The sequence below is a fragment of the Sminthopsis crassicaudata genome, chromosome 1, assembly GCF_048593235.1.
Source record: "Sminthopsis crassicaudata isolate SCR6 chromosome 1, ASM4859323v1, whole genome shotgun sequence".
Lineage (NCBI taxonomy): Eukaryota > Metazoa > Chordata > Mammalia > Dasyuromorphia > Dasyuridae > Sminthopsis > Sminthopsis crassicaudata.
Window position 1 is genome coordinate 281,178,784 of NC_133617.1, and position 15,712 is coordinate 281,194,495.

General features: G+C 32.7%; 1 protein-coding gene across 3 annotated transcripts in view; it reads left to right on the plus strand.

Moving 5' to 3' along the window:
* The window catches only part of KCNB2 (potassium voltage-gated channel subfamily B member 2), a 493,206-nt gene that overhangs the window by 457,687 nt on the left and 19,807 nt on the right, over positions 1 to 15,712 (plus strand). The window lies entirely within an intron of this gene.

A 15,712-nucleotide genomic window follows, 5' to 3' on the forward strand; every position in this document is an offset into this window, starting at 1 on the left:
TGTGCCCACAAGTACAAAATTATCCGTGCTCTTTCAATCATTGGCCTCATGTCTGGAAGTTCCAGGTCAAGCCCAGAGGAACCAGTTTAAGTTCCCAATAAACAAAAAAAAAAGCAATAAATGTTACTGAAGCATCACAAGCTAATGTTGCCAAAATAGGCCCTTTTGACCTCTATCTAGATTTTTATTTAATTGCAAATTTTAAATGAATTAGGCAAGTTTTCTGCAATTACAGTTTGATTTGGCTCAAATCAAGCTTTTCCTTTGGCAGAGTTTCCATATTTCATCTTGAATCTAACAAATCCTCTGCTTTACTACACTCCATAATTGGGCACTAATAGAGTGACCCCTGAAGTCATTTTCAGAAGAGGTTAACTGCAGTCCTTTGAAAGGAAGGATAATGATCGCAAACCCTATTTGTTTCTATTTTCTTTCTGGATACTGGGACATGATTTTTAGATGTAAAGATAATATTTTATATTAACAGTGATTGATGAGCTGAAAAAGTAGAGTAGGTGCCCAAGGAACAAAGCCAGTTTTTAATGGCACTTTAATTTTTGAGACTTCTTTGCTGAAATTAGAAGTGAAAGTGGGAGAATAATTTAACACATGGGAGTGCTTTGAAATCTACAGGTTATCTGTAATGCTATTTAGAATATGTAGTTAAAATGAAAATTTTTAAAAGAAAATAAAGCTGGAAAATAACATAATAGATATCTCAAAATAGTCACATGTAAAAATAAGTCTCTAATTAACATGAGAAGAAAATACTCCCAACTCTATATAGAGAGTATGGATTTCACAGTATATATTATTGATACTCTTCAAGTATTTGGAGGGAGAGGCAAGTGGAAAATGAATTCAACTTATTCTATTTAGTCTTAGGGGGTGGAACTAGGAGCAATAGGGAGAAATTACAATAAAGCAAAATAAGGTTAAATATTCAGAATTTTTTTTAAACAATTAAAGGTATTCCAAACTGTAATGGGCTGCCTTGAGATATTAGGTTCCCTCTTATTGGAAGTTCCTCAAGCAAAAGTTAGATGAATAGTTATCAAATATATTTTATTAGGGATTCCTTTCGGGTGAGTTGGACTAGATCTTTGCTAAGATTCCTTCCAACTGATGAATTCTGTAATTCTGTTAATTGATTGGCTGATTGATTCTGTGGTTCTTAAGGGTACTATATTGTTTATGACAAAATAAATTAGGTTTTTTTCACCCTATGTAAAAGGACAGTGAAGGAAAAATAAGGTATTAACTGAGACCAAGTGTGAAGACTAATTTTTCTTAAAAAAAAAAAAAAAAAAAAAAAAAGCATAGAGATTACTATGTCCCCATTTTAAATGAATTGGTTCTTTGTTGATGTTTTCTTTTTCAATATTTGTAATATTACCTCATTCAACATTAGCACCAAACAACATGTTTACTGGTTTGTTACCTTTTTACAATAAATCAATTAGGAACAAATTTGTAGATTTTATCCAGGCCAGCTTTATAGGTTTTGTTCAACATCCTGCTTAAGATATTCTTGCCCATCCTGTTACTATTTACTTCTTTTTCCACTTAATAGGCAATGAGCTGTTTTTAATTGTTATCTTAAAATGGTTAGAAATGCATTGATTGTTAACTTAATTTTTTTCAGAACAGTGGGTATTCAAGAATACAATAAAACAGTAGTTCTCAAAGTGTGGTGACTGAGAGTCTTTCAGAATGAGGTCAAAACTATTTTCATAATATTAAGATGTTTTAATATCTAATAGAGTAAATGTTGGTAGATTTAAGCCATATGAACAAAAACTCTGAGTGGAGAGTGTCCTCAATATTTTTTTTTAAATATAAAGGGTTCCTAAGAATAAAAAAAAACTGAGAAGTATCACAATATTCAATAGAATCATCATTTTTTGTATGGTATTGATAAGAACTAGATAAGGGGTACCTAAATGAAATTAGGTTTAATTGAGATCTAGTGGCAGGTTCGGGTTTCAGGGAGTCAAATAGAGCTCCCCTGCAACCCCTTTAGATTCGGTGCAAGGAATCAGAGTTAAATGAGGTCTAGTATTGGCACAAGAGTCTTCTGAAAAGGAATTTACAGACCTGAAAACCTAGATTGATAAAAGAGGTTTATTATGGGGTTTGGAAGTAAGGTTAAAAGGTGTTAGGTAAAGAGGGGAAGACACCAGAGCCAGGGGTGGTTCCGGTGGACAGAAATCCTTGACATGGCTGGCGTAAGGATGCCATGTTTGTGTCCTCTGCAAAGAGTGGACTCCAGTTTGGCTCTTTTTATAATAGGGTCTTTGGACAATCTGAAGGGGCTCATGGGTGGAGTCCTAGATTAGCTTCCTGCTTGAGTTTCAGCCAGGGTTAGAATTTGAATAGAATTCAATGGGTTTTTAGATGAGGATGAACCTGTTTGTGCTTGGGGTGGGTTCCCTTCCCTGAGGCAGAGTCCAAGGAGATTTTAAGAGTTTTGGGGTTTTCTCATCAGTATTTATTTTATTAAAAGGAAAAATGAAAAAGAAATACTTAAAACAAAGGAAGGAATTTGAGAATGCTCCAGTTTTCCCCTATGAACTTTCACATTTTCAACTCTATGTCTAAATCTTATTATGATTTACTTTTCCTTGTAAAGCATATAAATGAAAATTTGATTGAATGATTTGTTAAATATTCAGAAGTTCATATTTTCCTGAATGTCTTTAAAATCTGCATTTCCCCATTTTATTAGATTTGCAGTTTTCTTGCTGTGTTCACACAAGGTTTGCCTTTTGAGGGTTTTTTTGGAAGAATTTTAATACAGAAAAAATAAATGGAGGAAAAAAATTACATCATTAAGTTTCCTAATGTGTAATATGATTAAATAATTATTTTGTGATATGTTGAATATAATTTGTTTAACCTTTTATTGCACTGGGTTTTTCATAGGTAAATACACTCATATATTACAGAAACCATTTTGGTTGGCTAGCTTTGTTGTAGTTGTGAAGTAATGCTTCATCAAGGAAATGCAATATTTTTTGTTCTTTTAAGAAAAAATATATTTTTCTACAGTTATAGTATCCAGGAGTCTATATAAATAGAAAAAGTAGATGTTCCAAGAAAAAAGTCTAAGATGTAATGCTGATAATGCTAGTGACAACATAGAAGATATAAAAGGTTCATTAAAGGTATAGAGTTCATTAAAGGTAAAGGTTTTTTGAGAAGTAGGAAGGAAAACCCATCTGTGATTTCACTGATACAGGGAATTACCAAGGAGGAAACTACCAATACAGATTACCAGTGTGTTAGAGGCAGGACTCAAATCTATATCAGGAAGACCTTGATTTGAGACTAGCTCTCTAGTCATCACTACTACACTGCTTATCAAGATAAGGATTTCAACTCTATGGCAACATATTTGTGCTCTTTTTTTTTTTTTTTTTTTATTGAGTCCAAAGACTGTTTACTTTAGCTTGGGGAGAAAAAAAGCAAAATGAGATTTGAGTAGTTCAATTTTCTCTCCACATTCATTTTCCGTAACTTAATCCCTTTTTTGATCATCTTATTTCTATAAATATAACTTTCAAAAATATTTTTGATTTACAATTAATAAGTAATTACAATTCATTCTGAGCTTTTTTCTATGTCAATATTCTTCTTCCAAGATAATAACTCTCATTTAAATTTATCATATCTTCCATTATTTCTTGCCTTCTATATTTCTGTATTTTTTAGTACTTTAAGGATGCCTAATCCTTGACTGGAACTAGCTAACGAGTATAGTCTTCTGGCATAGCCTTCAAAAAACTGTAGCTTCCTCATTATAGTATGTACATGCCAAGAAATTTTTTGTGTCTAAATTTAAATTTGACTCAATCACATTCCTTAAGCTACCAACAATCAAGAATTCTCTGTGCCAATGAAATCATAGGTCTATTTCCTATACTTACATGTAACAAAGAATTATTGCTCTTAGATTATGACTTTGTTAGTATAATAGGAAGTAATATTTCCACCTCAAGATGGTGGTGATTTTGAGAAGAAAAAAAAGCTAAAGATCTGAGTAATCTATATCTATATCTATCTATATGCTAACAAAATCATACCTAAAAGCAATTATCTTTCATTATACAATAGGATAGGAAATGGATGTGTGATTTCATTAAGAAAGAGAACTCCAAGATGAGGAAACTTCCTCTAGTGATGCAGGTCACTATCTTTTCTGCAATTTACAATCTTAGAAAATTGCTTAGGATACTAAGAAGCTAGCCAATTGCCCCAAGGTCACATGGCTAATATGTATCAGAGCAAGGATTTTGACCCACTTCCTCCTGGCTTTGAGCCAAGTTCTTACTTCTCTGTATCATGTTTGTATGTTTGAATAAACTTCCAGACTCAAAAGTGTTCCTTTTAGATTATTGCACATTTTAAAAATCTATTTCATTTATTGTACTACAATTCCAAAAACATAAGTTTTTTGATGGTTTTATTACAGCACACATCTTTGATGTATATTAAATAATTTGTCTGTAATGCTATCTCTCTGGAACAATGCCAAATCTTGAGTTGTTTAAACTATACAGTTTTTCCAAAATAAGTGGTGAAGACCGAAACAAAAAAAACACTTAAGTATTTAGTTTCTTGTAAAAAGCAATTGTTGTATACAACTCGATTATTGCTTTCCTTCTTCAGTAATTAATAGTTTTCCTGAGAGGCAATGTGGTGTAGTGGATAGATAGCTAGTCTTAGAGGTAGAAAGACCTTGATTAAAGACCTGTTTCTAACATATATTTTCTACATAATAATAGTAGCTAATATTTATAAAGCATCCACTGTGTGCCAGGCACTGTTTTAAATATTTTACAAATATTGTCATATTTGATTTTCACAACAACCCTGGGAGGTAAATACTATAAAAAAATTAATAAATGGGGAAACGGAAACAAAATAGGTTAATTGACTAGTCCAAGACCACACAACTAGTATTTTAGGTCAAATTTGAACTAAGGAAGATGGGCATTCCTGATGATAGGCATAGTGCTCCATGCACTGAGCCACTTAGCTGCCTTGTGTTTAGTTTGCAGCAAGTTACATAACTTCAATGCCCTCAAACAACTCTATAGGACCTTTAATTACAGATTTTCATTAGGAGAATTTCCACACTCAAAATACCTCACACTGATGAAATTACATAAGGACTCCTCCTTCTTCTCTTCTTTCCTCAGTGATTTTAGCAATATATACTTCTGTTTATTTGCCATAATGGTTATACTCTGGAATTAAATATTAAACTTATCCATATATAATAGATTTAGAGTTGGAAGGGAAACTAGTAGTTATTTAATCAAACCTGATCATTTTACTGATGATGAAACTAAAGTTCAGGTAAACTAATTGATATATCCAGGGTTACATAAGCAATAAATGGAAGAACGAGGAATGGAGCCTATGTCCAAAGACTATAAATCTTACATTCTTCTCACTACACCATTGGGAGTCACAAGTAATCAAACTACAGAAACTGAAAAATATTGCAAAATATTCCATTACCAGATCTAACGATTCCTTACTTATTGCATACAGGATTACTATAAGTGAATGAAATCCATAAATTTTTTCCCCAAATCCAACATCTACCTCACCTGCAGTGTTAAAAAAAAATAATAATTCACTAATATTTAAAGTTTGTGTATACTGATTTGTTTATATTTGGCTTCCCTTTTAATATAATGGAAGCTCCTTGAGGAGAATTATTTGAATTTTGATTTTTTATTCCTAGCATTTGATATAATACCAGGCACATAGACATTTAACAAAGCTTTGTTGATTGATTATAAATTTCACTAAATCACATTTTGTGCATATGCAATTTTTACCTTCGTTCAAGTTGTTGATATACTTAAATATCTCTGATTTTCCATTAACAAATTGATAAGCATATGTCATGAATTTATGTGTATCCTTCTTAGTGGCATTTCTCTATTTGGATTGTAAAGTCACTTAAGGCAGTGAAGGTATAACTTTCCCTATTAAAGTCCTCTAATCTTCAGCTGGGAGATACAGTGGATAGAGAATTGGGATTAGTATAAGAAAGACTCATCTTCATGAGTTCAAAGCTAGCTAGCCTCAAACACTTAACTGGCTGTTTGACCCTCAATAAATAGTTAATCCTGTTTAATTCAGTGCCTCATCTATAAAGTGAGCTGGATAAAGAAATGACAAAACATTCCTGCACCTTTGCCAAATAATAATAATAATAATAATAATAATAATAATAATAATAATAATAATATAATGAGGGTCTCAATGAGTTAGATACAATGGAACCACAAAAATCCCACAGAGGAAAAAAAAATTGATTCATACTAAAGTGGGGGGGGGACTTAATTATAGATGAGGAATCCAAGGCTCAGAAAGACTTCCCTAAGATACTACAGGTAGTAAGTTGGAGAATCCAAGGCTAAACTAGGTTCTCTGACTTTAAATCTAGAATGCTTTCTATTGGAACTCATTCATTTCTAAAGCTAAAAATGGGGCCTTAGATCTTAATCCAGTGAGTATACATGTAAATGGCCCACTACACAATCATATTTCATGTTATAGCCTACTTAAAGAGAGAGCAGTAGTAGCAGAAAAGAAGAGGAAAAAAGGCTAGAAGGTAAAAGGACTATGAAGGGAAAACAAAAAAGGAAAACAGGAAGAGACAGAAGTAGCTGCAGACCTTGGATAAATATTCAAGTCCAGACTCCAATACTTTCTTGCTATATGCCCTTAGACAAATTATGGCAGCTCTCTTAACCTCAGCTTCTACATTCATAGAATGAAAACATTAAATTAAATTCTATCTAATAATGTCCCTTCTAGCTCTGATATTCTATAAACTCTATAAGTCATTCATCCTGTCCTCATCTGTAAAATGAGGAAGTTGGAATGGATGACCTTTAAGTACCATTCCTGCTCCAAAAAATGCTAAAGAAAAGAAAGGGAAAGAAATACCTCATATGAGAGAAAGAGAGGCAAAGAAAGAGAATAAGAGAAAAGAAAAGGGCAAAAAAAAAACCCTGAAAAGTTCTGAGGTGTGTTAAAAGTAAATTGTTTTTGTTATGTCCCATTGTTCATTTGAGCTGGAGGCTTTAAGGAACGTTATAACCTATTATCACTGCCCTTTGAATTTCCTCCTAGTTGATTAACCACTACACACAGCTCAGCAACTCTGCTTTAAGTGGGATAGCCATCTGGCACATAAATTATTCTCCAGGCAGCAGTAGTTATAACCAAGTTAATAACTCCTCACAAGGTATTTACCAAGGTCAAAGGAAATCAAGTTCATTGAGGAGAAGTTTTTCATATTGTTCTTAGAGTAATCCAATCCATCTTGATTCAACAAACATTTGCTAAGCAGTCTATGGTGTTAGATACACAACACTAAGGTTGGTGATGCAAACAACAACAACAAACAAACAAACAACAACAATAAAAAAAATTATATCTACTCTTAAGGAGCTAACAATGTATTAGGGGAGATAAGAGAAGTTCACAGTCATCAGACATAGTCAGTGTGTTGACTGCTTTTGTTAAATATCCTTTTTTGCAAGGAAAGGTTTTATGGAAGTAGGGGGCAAACCACCGGGGATATTAAAAATTGTATTAATTATACATAAAATATTTTTTTAAAAAGAGAAGTCCATAAATGGCTGGAATACAAGAGAGAAACAGGGAGGAAAGAGTAACTTATCACTTTTAGCTAAGGGAACAACATAAGTTGGCCCTTGAAAGAAAGACTGAATTCAACAGGTAAGAATTATGGAGAGTCTTTGCAGATATGTGTGGGATGGAGAAGATACTATGTGTTCAAAGGCTTGGCTAAAGGTGAGAGAAGACTGAGAGAATGGATTAAAATGTTAAATGTATGAAAGGAAATATAATAAATTGGTACTTTTTTCCCAGTAGTCAATTGAAATTTTCCATTAGGTAACATAAGAGAGGGCAGATTTAAGAGAGGGGGGAAAAAATAATGATATGATCCTTTGGAGTTTAAGTATCTTCAGGATATCTGTGTAAAGATAACTTGGAAGGTAGGCTGCTCAATGCAGAAGTCAAGGTTGAAGACAAACATTTATGAGTAATCCAATTGAAGTAAAGAAGAAAAAAATAAAAAAGATAATAACTAGAATAAAATGAATGAAGAGATCTCCAAGAGAGACAGTAAAAGTAGAAGACTAAAGATAAAAAGGCAGAAAGGGGTGAGATTAAACTGGTCTCTAAAAATCTAAATGTCATTAAGGAAAAAATGGTTATCTGCTTCAAATTTTAGAGGCCAAGAAGAAAGAGGACTGAAAAATATTGATTGAGCCATTCCCCAGTCAGTTTTCATAGGAATAAAGGCAAAGTATCAATAGTCATATGCAAGGAAAAGAAGCCAGCAAAATCACAAAAAATAAGAGAAATTCATGTTAAAACTTTAAGCTTCCACCAAATACCCATCAGATGGCAAAGATGACAAAAAAAGAAACATGATAATTGTTGAAGAACCAGCACATTAATGCTTTGTGGGTGGAGCTCTGAATTAATCCAACAATTAGAGAAAGAAATTTGTAACTGATTAAAAAAATATCACAAAACTGTGTATACTTGTTGATCCAGTAATACCACTAATAGGCATATGGAAAATATTTTATACCAGAATCTTTTGATATTGCAAAGAATTTTAAATGAATAGCTATCTAATGAAAAATGGTTAAATAAATAGTTATATTAGTTATATATAAATATGATAGACTATTATTACAGGTAGGTCAAACTGTTGTTTGATGGAAGCAGTCCAGTACACTTAACCCAGGAAGGATCCTTGAAAATAGCAAATCAGCCAAACCATAGACTTGCTTGCATCCCAGTTTCCATATTGAGTGTTGAGGAAAGAGATCATTGTGGAGAACTTGCCACCTTTCCCATCACCACAAATAACAACTGCTGAGTTGCTATCACCAACTGTCAGATAAGCCCAGGAGTCATGGGAGTAGTAGCAACTCTGTCTTCCAGAACACTAATTTTGATTCCACTCTAGCTTTCATAGCCATTATGCAGGGAAATGACATCTGTGTAAAAGGAATCAGCCCTCCCCAACAAATATCAACCATCTGCCATTCACATACCAGGCAAGCCAGTCTAGCTGAAGCAACAAAGCACTCTGAGAAAGGCAACAGACACCAGGCAACTGAAATCACCACTCTTTGACCATCACCTCCCCTCACACCTTGATGGATACAACCTAGAGCCATGAGATTATTAGTGCTTCCAGCTCAATGCATAGTCATCATTCTGGGATGCAAGTCCCATGTAGATACACCCTGACAAATGTTCCTATAGGTGTTACAGAGTTGAAGACCCAGAAAAGAAGCTCTTGTCACCAAAGTCCTTGATGCCATCAAGTGCATTCAGCATTAGAAACAGAAATGATTTTGTCAGTGGAAGTGACATTATAAAAAAGATATTAATATATGCTTTGCAGACCATGGGCCTTTTCCCTCTCATCTGTAGCTAAGACTTGCCATGTTTTGTCTCCCGTGGTAGAATGTAAGCTCCTCAAGAGTTGGGACTTTATTTATATCCCTGGAGTTTAGGACAGTGCTAAGTATTAAGTCCTTAATAAGTTCTTTATTTGCTCAACATGATGATAGTTAGATCAGGACATATCAGGCTCCGAGGCTCTGAGATTCATAATATTCATTCTGACTTGCAATGCAAGACCCAGTTCTTCAAAGATCAGTATAACCTAACTCCAGGAGGTACAAATCAGAGCAAAAATCCACTAGACCCAAAATGAGTGCTGGGCCAAACACTTCAATCAAAAGCATAGCAGGTGGTAAATCCTGGCCCTGGCACAAAGCCTTAATTCATTTTTTTTAAATAACAGCTTTTTATTTTCAAAATATGCAAAGATAGTTTTCAACATTCATCCCCTCTAAAGCCTTGTTATGTTTCAAGTTGTTATGCCTCCCTTCCCTCCAACCTCTCCCCTGAATAGCAAGTAATCAAATGTATGTTCAGTATGTACAATTCTTCTATACATATTTTATATTTATCATAAAACTTTAATTCATAAACTAAAGTTATAGATATTAATGAAATAAATCACCAAAAAGTATTCCATTTTTGCAATTCTAATTCAATAAGAACTGCAGACAGACTCAAAAAAATGATTTTCTACAAATACTACATGAATACTTACAAGAAATTAAGCAAGATTTTAAAATGTAGTAACTGGTCTGGAGAAAGAATTGGAAAAAGAATAAGTAACTTTGAAGAGCAAGTATATTCTGTCTACATTTCTTTCACAATGTATGGAAATATTTTGTTCAGGATCACATATGTATAACTTATATCAAATTGCTTATCATCTCAGGGAGCAGTGAGAGATGGGAAGGAGGAAAAAATATGGAACTCAAAATTTTTAGATTTGACAAAAATTATTTTACATGTAATTTGGGAAAATAAAATATTCAAAAAATGGTGAAGGGGTAGTTTCAGAGAAAAGATCTATATGAATTGATGTAGAGTAAGATGAGAAGAAATCATTGTGTGTAGTAAAAGCAATGTTGCAATGATAATTAATTGTGAAAGACTATTCTGGCTAGTGCAGTGGTCCAGAACAGTTCCAAAGGATTCATAATGAGAGGGTACTGTTCACTTCCAGAGAGAGAGAGGGAAAACTTGGAGCACAAATTAACTTGTGGTTTTCTTATTCATTTGCTTGTTTTATGGCTGATATGAAAATGTGTTTTGTATGATCTCATGTGTGATTTATATCGTTTTGCTTGCTATATCAGTAAGTAGAGAAGTAAGGGAGAAGTAGAGGATTTGAAGTTCAAAATTTTAAAAGAAAGAAATGTTAGAAATTCATATTTTTAGGCAGAAGATTTGAGGAGCAATCCATTCTGTTCTTAGGCGTAAAAAGAAAAAAGAAAAGAATGTGTGAGAAGTAATATACTACTGCATAAAGGAAGAAAAAGTCAGGAATTGACAACTTGCTATTTCTCATATTTTGGTATATGAGAAGAGGAATGTGCAAGCATGAAGAAAGTGACCATCAAATGAACTCTAATTCATTGTCTAAAATGGACAAAGTACACACACACACACACACACACACACACACACACACACACACACACACAAATCACGCACATAAAATGTAAGTTAAATGAAAGAGTTAAAAGGAAGGATAATATATGGAAGAGAATAGTCATAAGCAAAAGAAACTTCCTGAACCTAAAAAGAGGATTAAAAGAGGAAAAGAAAATACAAGAGAACTAAAATCTAAAAGAGCAGCTCAGATTGCCTCAGATAATTGAGGAATAAAACAAATGAGTTTTGATGTGTGTATGTAACCAAATATTATTGTGCTCTAAGAAATTATGAAAGAGACTTTTTTGGAGAATCCTATGAATTGACACAAAATTAAATGAGAAAAGATAAGAGAATATTTTATACAAAGATAACATTTATTAAAAAAAACAACAACAATAACAACTTTTTATCTTACCTCTGATCAAGGAAATGGCTATCCATGTCTCTAGAATATCTTTGATAGAGCATATTACCTATCTCCCGAGAGAGAAGTAATGGAAACTAGGTGTAGAGACATGATTTTTTGGATGTGCCTCTGTATGGATTCATTTTCCTTGGCCATGCTTATTTCTTACATGGGTTTTTTCTCCTTTCAGTAAACTAAGGAGTTGATGAGAAGGGAAAGAAGAGTTAGCAAAAATAATACCAAAAAAGAGTACCATTGAAACTTAAAAAAAAAAAAAAAAACAGAAGAAAACAGAAATAAATTCATAAGAAAGCACAGAGAAGGATGGTTTTTGAAAGCAATGTGTAGAATTTATTATATACCTTCTTAAAAAGCAAGTGGTATGAAATGGAAATTTCCAATAGAAAACATAAAATAGAATACATAATTTATATTCCGTGTTTGTGTCTTTTTGTAGTTTAAGTTCAGAATAAATAAAATAAAATTTCAAAAATTTAACAAAAGAATTGTTGTAAAAAAAGGAAGCCCAAGTGGAGCTTAAAAAGAATAAATATGTAAGGGACTCAATCAGGTCAATTTGGGATTTTAGTTAAACATTTTTCTATAGCTTGGGAGTGGGAGCAGAGAATGTGATTAATAGGGGAAACCCAGGACTCATTAGTACAAGTGGATAAAGGATTCAAAGCTGAAGAAGGGGAAGTCATGAAAATAAATGGCACAACACTGAATGAGCACAAATTAGTGAGAAAAGTGAAGCCAAAATAGATTTGATGGAATTGGAGAAAATGAGAGCATCGAGGAAACAGAGATTAAAATAAACACAGAGAATTAATTCCAAGAAGAATAAGAGAGTAGGAGATAGAGGACAAGAGAGTGTGTTCAGAGAAGTATGTGGGGTTCTAAATACTTTCTGCTAAATAAAGAAATGCTATCTTACAAAAATGAATATTGAAGACAATCTTTTCATGTTATTTGGGGAAAATAAAATACTACTGAGTGGAAAAAAAGAAATGCTCATTTTCTTATGCTGAAACTATTTCAAAAGATCATGGGATTTATAACTGAAGGGAATCTTAGATATCTTCCAGTCCTCTCAACTTTTAGATACCAAAGAAGTCGATTCATGCAGAGAATAAATAACTAAGCCAAAATCTGAACCCAAGCTTTCTTCAAATACAGATTCTTTTTAAATCTAGAAATCTATAATTTGTTAAAAAAGAATCAGCTCATGGTCTTTCATTATTTTATAGTTATAAAATACCATACTTTCTCAGCCTATTCTTCCACACCTTCTTTAAACTCTTTAGTCTGTCCTTATGTTGACACTGCCCTATGAATTGTAATTCATTCTATCCCTGACCCAACATCCACCCCTTCTGTGAATTAATTAATAAATATTTCTTGAGGAACATTGGCCAAAATCAAATGCCTCTTCCAGAGCTGAACATGCCATGGTTGTTAAAAGTTTTTTGGATCTACTTTATCCTTTTTCCTCCTCTTCTTATACTTGTCACATGTCACTTCCTATTCTGGATGTGCATGTTTGTCACCAAGGTGTTTCAAGTTGTATTTCTCCAAAAATTTCCTCCATGAGATCTTTCTTTTTTTAATTGTATTTTAAAATTTTTGGCAACAATAGGTTTTTTTTATTATTTTTCAAATACATGCAAAGATAGTTTTCAAATTTATCCTTGCAAAACCTTGTGTTTCAAATTTTTCTCCATCTTTTCTTCCCTACCTCCCTCCTCTAGACAGCAAACTATCCAATATATGTTAAACATGTGCAATTCTTCTATACATATTTCAACAATTATCATAAGGCATAACAAAATTAGATCAAAAAGAAAAAAATGAGACAGAAAAAAGTAAGCAAATAACAATCAAAAAAAAAAAAAAAAAGGTGTTGTGATCCACATTCAATCCTCATAATCTTCTTTCTGGATACATATGACTCACTCTATCACAAGTCTATTGGAATGTACTTGAATCATCTCTATGTTGAAAAGAGTCACATGTGTCAAAATAGATAATTATATAATTTTTTGTTGTTGCTGTATTCATTATTCTCTTGGTTCTACTTACTTAACTTAGTACACACTTCACTTAGTATCAATTCATGTAGGTTTCTCCAGGTCTTTCTCAAATAAGCCTGCTGATTGCTTCTTATAAAACAATAATATTCCATAGTATACATTTATCATAACTTATTCTGCAATTCCCCAACTGATGGGCATCCACTCAATTTCCAATTCCTTGCCACTACAAAAAGGACTGCTACAAACATTTTTGCACATGTAGGTCCTTTTCCCTTTTTTTATGATCTCTTTGAGATAGAGACTCAATAGAATCTGAATGCACAGTTGTATAGCTCTTTTGGGCATAGTTCCAAATTACTCTCCAAAATGGTTGGATCAGTTCACAATGATGAAATCTTTCTTTACTCAAGGAAAATAGTTTGTGTATTTCACAAGCCTAAAACTAGGAACAGTTTGGCTCAATAATGTAAATTATGTGTAACAAAAGTAAGGCCATTAGAATATACACTTAGACAGTATGAGGATGGGGCAAGAGCTTCTGACTCCTGCAAAATGTTATAAAAGTACAGAGATATATTATTGGTTCCTATATTGAGAAAGGAATGGTCCATGTTACCAATGTATATGATCTAAAGAGATTGCCCCTATTACACAAACACACACACTATATATATATATATATATATATATATATATATATATATATATATATATATATGTATATATATATATATATATATATATATATATATATATATACACAATTATGCTTTTAATGGTCTCGTCTAAATATTATATAGTGCTATGTAAAAACTATTCTACCTTAGTGCTGGAATTTTAAATATGAGTTCTTAGAGGGAAAAAATTCTTTGTCTTTTAATTGCTTTGCATCTTATAAGCATTGTTTATAAGGAAAGTAATATTCTGGAAATGAGCACAAATAATGTAGAAAGTATGCTCTTAAAGGTCAAAGATTTGTTTTCTCTTCTTATCATTACCTAGCAAAATACTTTGCATATGGTAGATGCTCAATAAATACTTGCTAAATTAATGAATTAATAGTTATAACTCCTCACATAGTCTCCATAGTCCTAACACCCCATGAAATGGTGTTGGTTTTCAAGATGGATGACCTGACATTTCTAAAGATAATTTAGTTGGACTGGGGAGAAGCTTCCCTTGAAAACCTTTCTTTGAGGACCTGAAATTTAAACTAGTACAACTGAATAGAACTATTGCATTGGTGAAATAACTAAAGACCCAGAATGATATTGAACAAAGAGTGCCAGACTTATAATGTGAGGGGAACTGGATTTTAATCTCATTTCTCACATGACTAGTTTTTTTGGTTATGGGGAAGTCCTTAAGCTTCTCTGAGCCTCAGTTTCTCAATCTGTAAAACAGAGATTACAATGCCTATAGTCACTTCCTCTGAATATTATTTTGAGGCTTAATAGAGGTAACATATATAAAGCATGTTGTAAACCTATAATAATAGCATAAAAATTTCCCAAATCATTATATTAATTTTTGCATTATGGGTAGTAATAAAAAACTTTTCTCTTCATTTACAAAATTAATTTATAAATACAATATGTTCCCTTTTGTATTTGTTGTAGTATACAATTCAAGATCACAAAGTTACCAACTTAAAACAAAGGGAATTTAGCAGCAGCAGCAGTAGTAGTACCAGTAATAGTTGTAGTTATAATAGCCAGAATTTATATAGTGCTTTAACATCACAAGTTGCTTTATAAATATTATCTTATTTTTATCCTTAAAAAACAACCTTGAGAGTAGTAGCTATTATTATTTCTTCCATTTTACAAATGGGGAAAATAAGACTGACATGTTACATGGTCAGCCTAGGACCTCCAAGTGTCCATAGCTGGCTATGAATTTCAGGAACTAGATTAGGCATTCTTTCTACTTTACCTCCTCACCTCCCAGCTGCTCCAGTCACTACACATAAGTCATGTTTGGGACTACTTTTTGGGAAAAAAAAATTTCTCTGGTGCAATGGATAGAGCACCAACCTGAACTCAGGAGGACCTTTGTTCAAATCTGGCCTCAGACACTTAAACTTCCTAGCTGTGTGACCCTGGGCAAGTCACTTAACCCCAATATCCTCATCGGAAAAATTTTCGCTAAAACATATTTACAT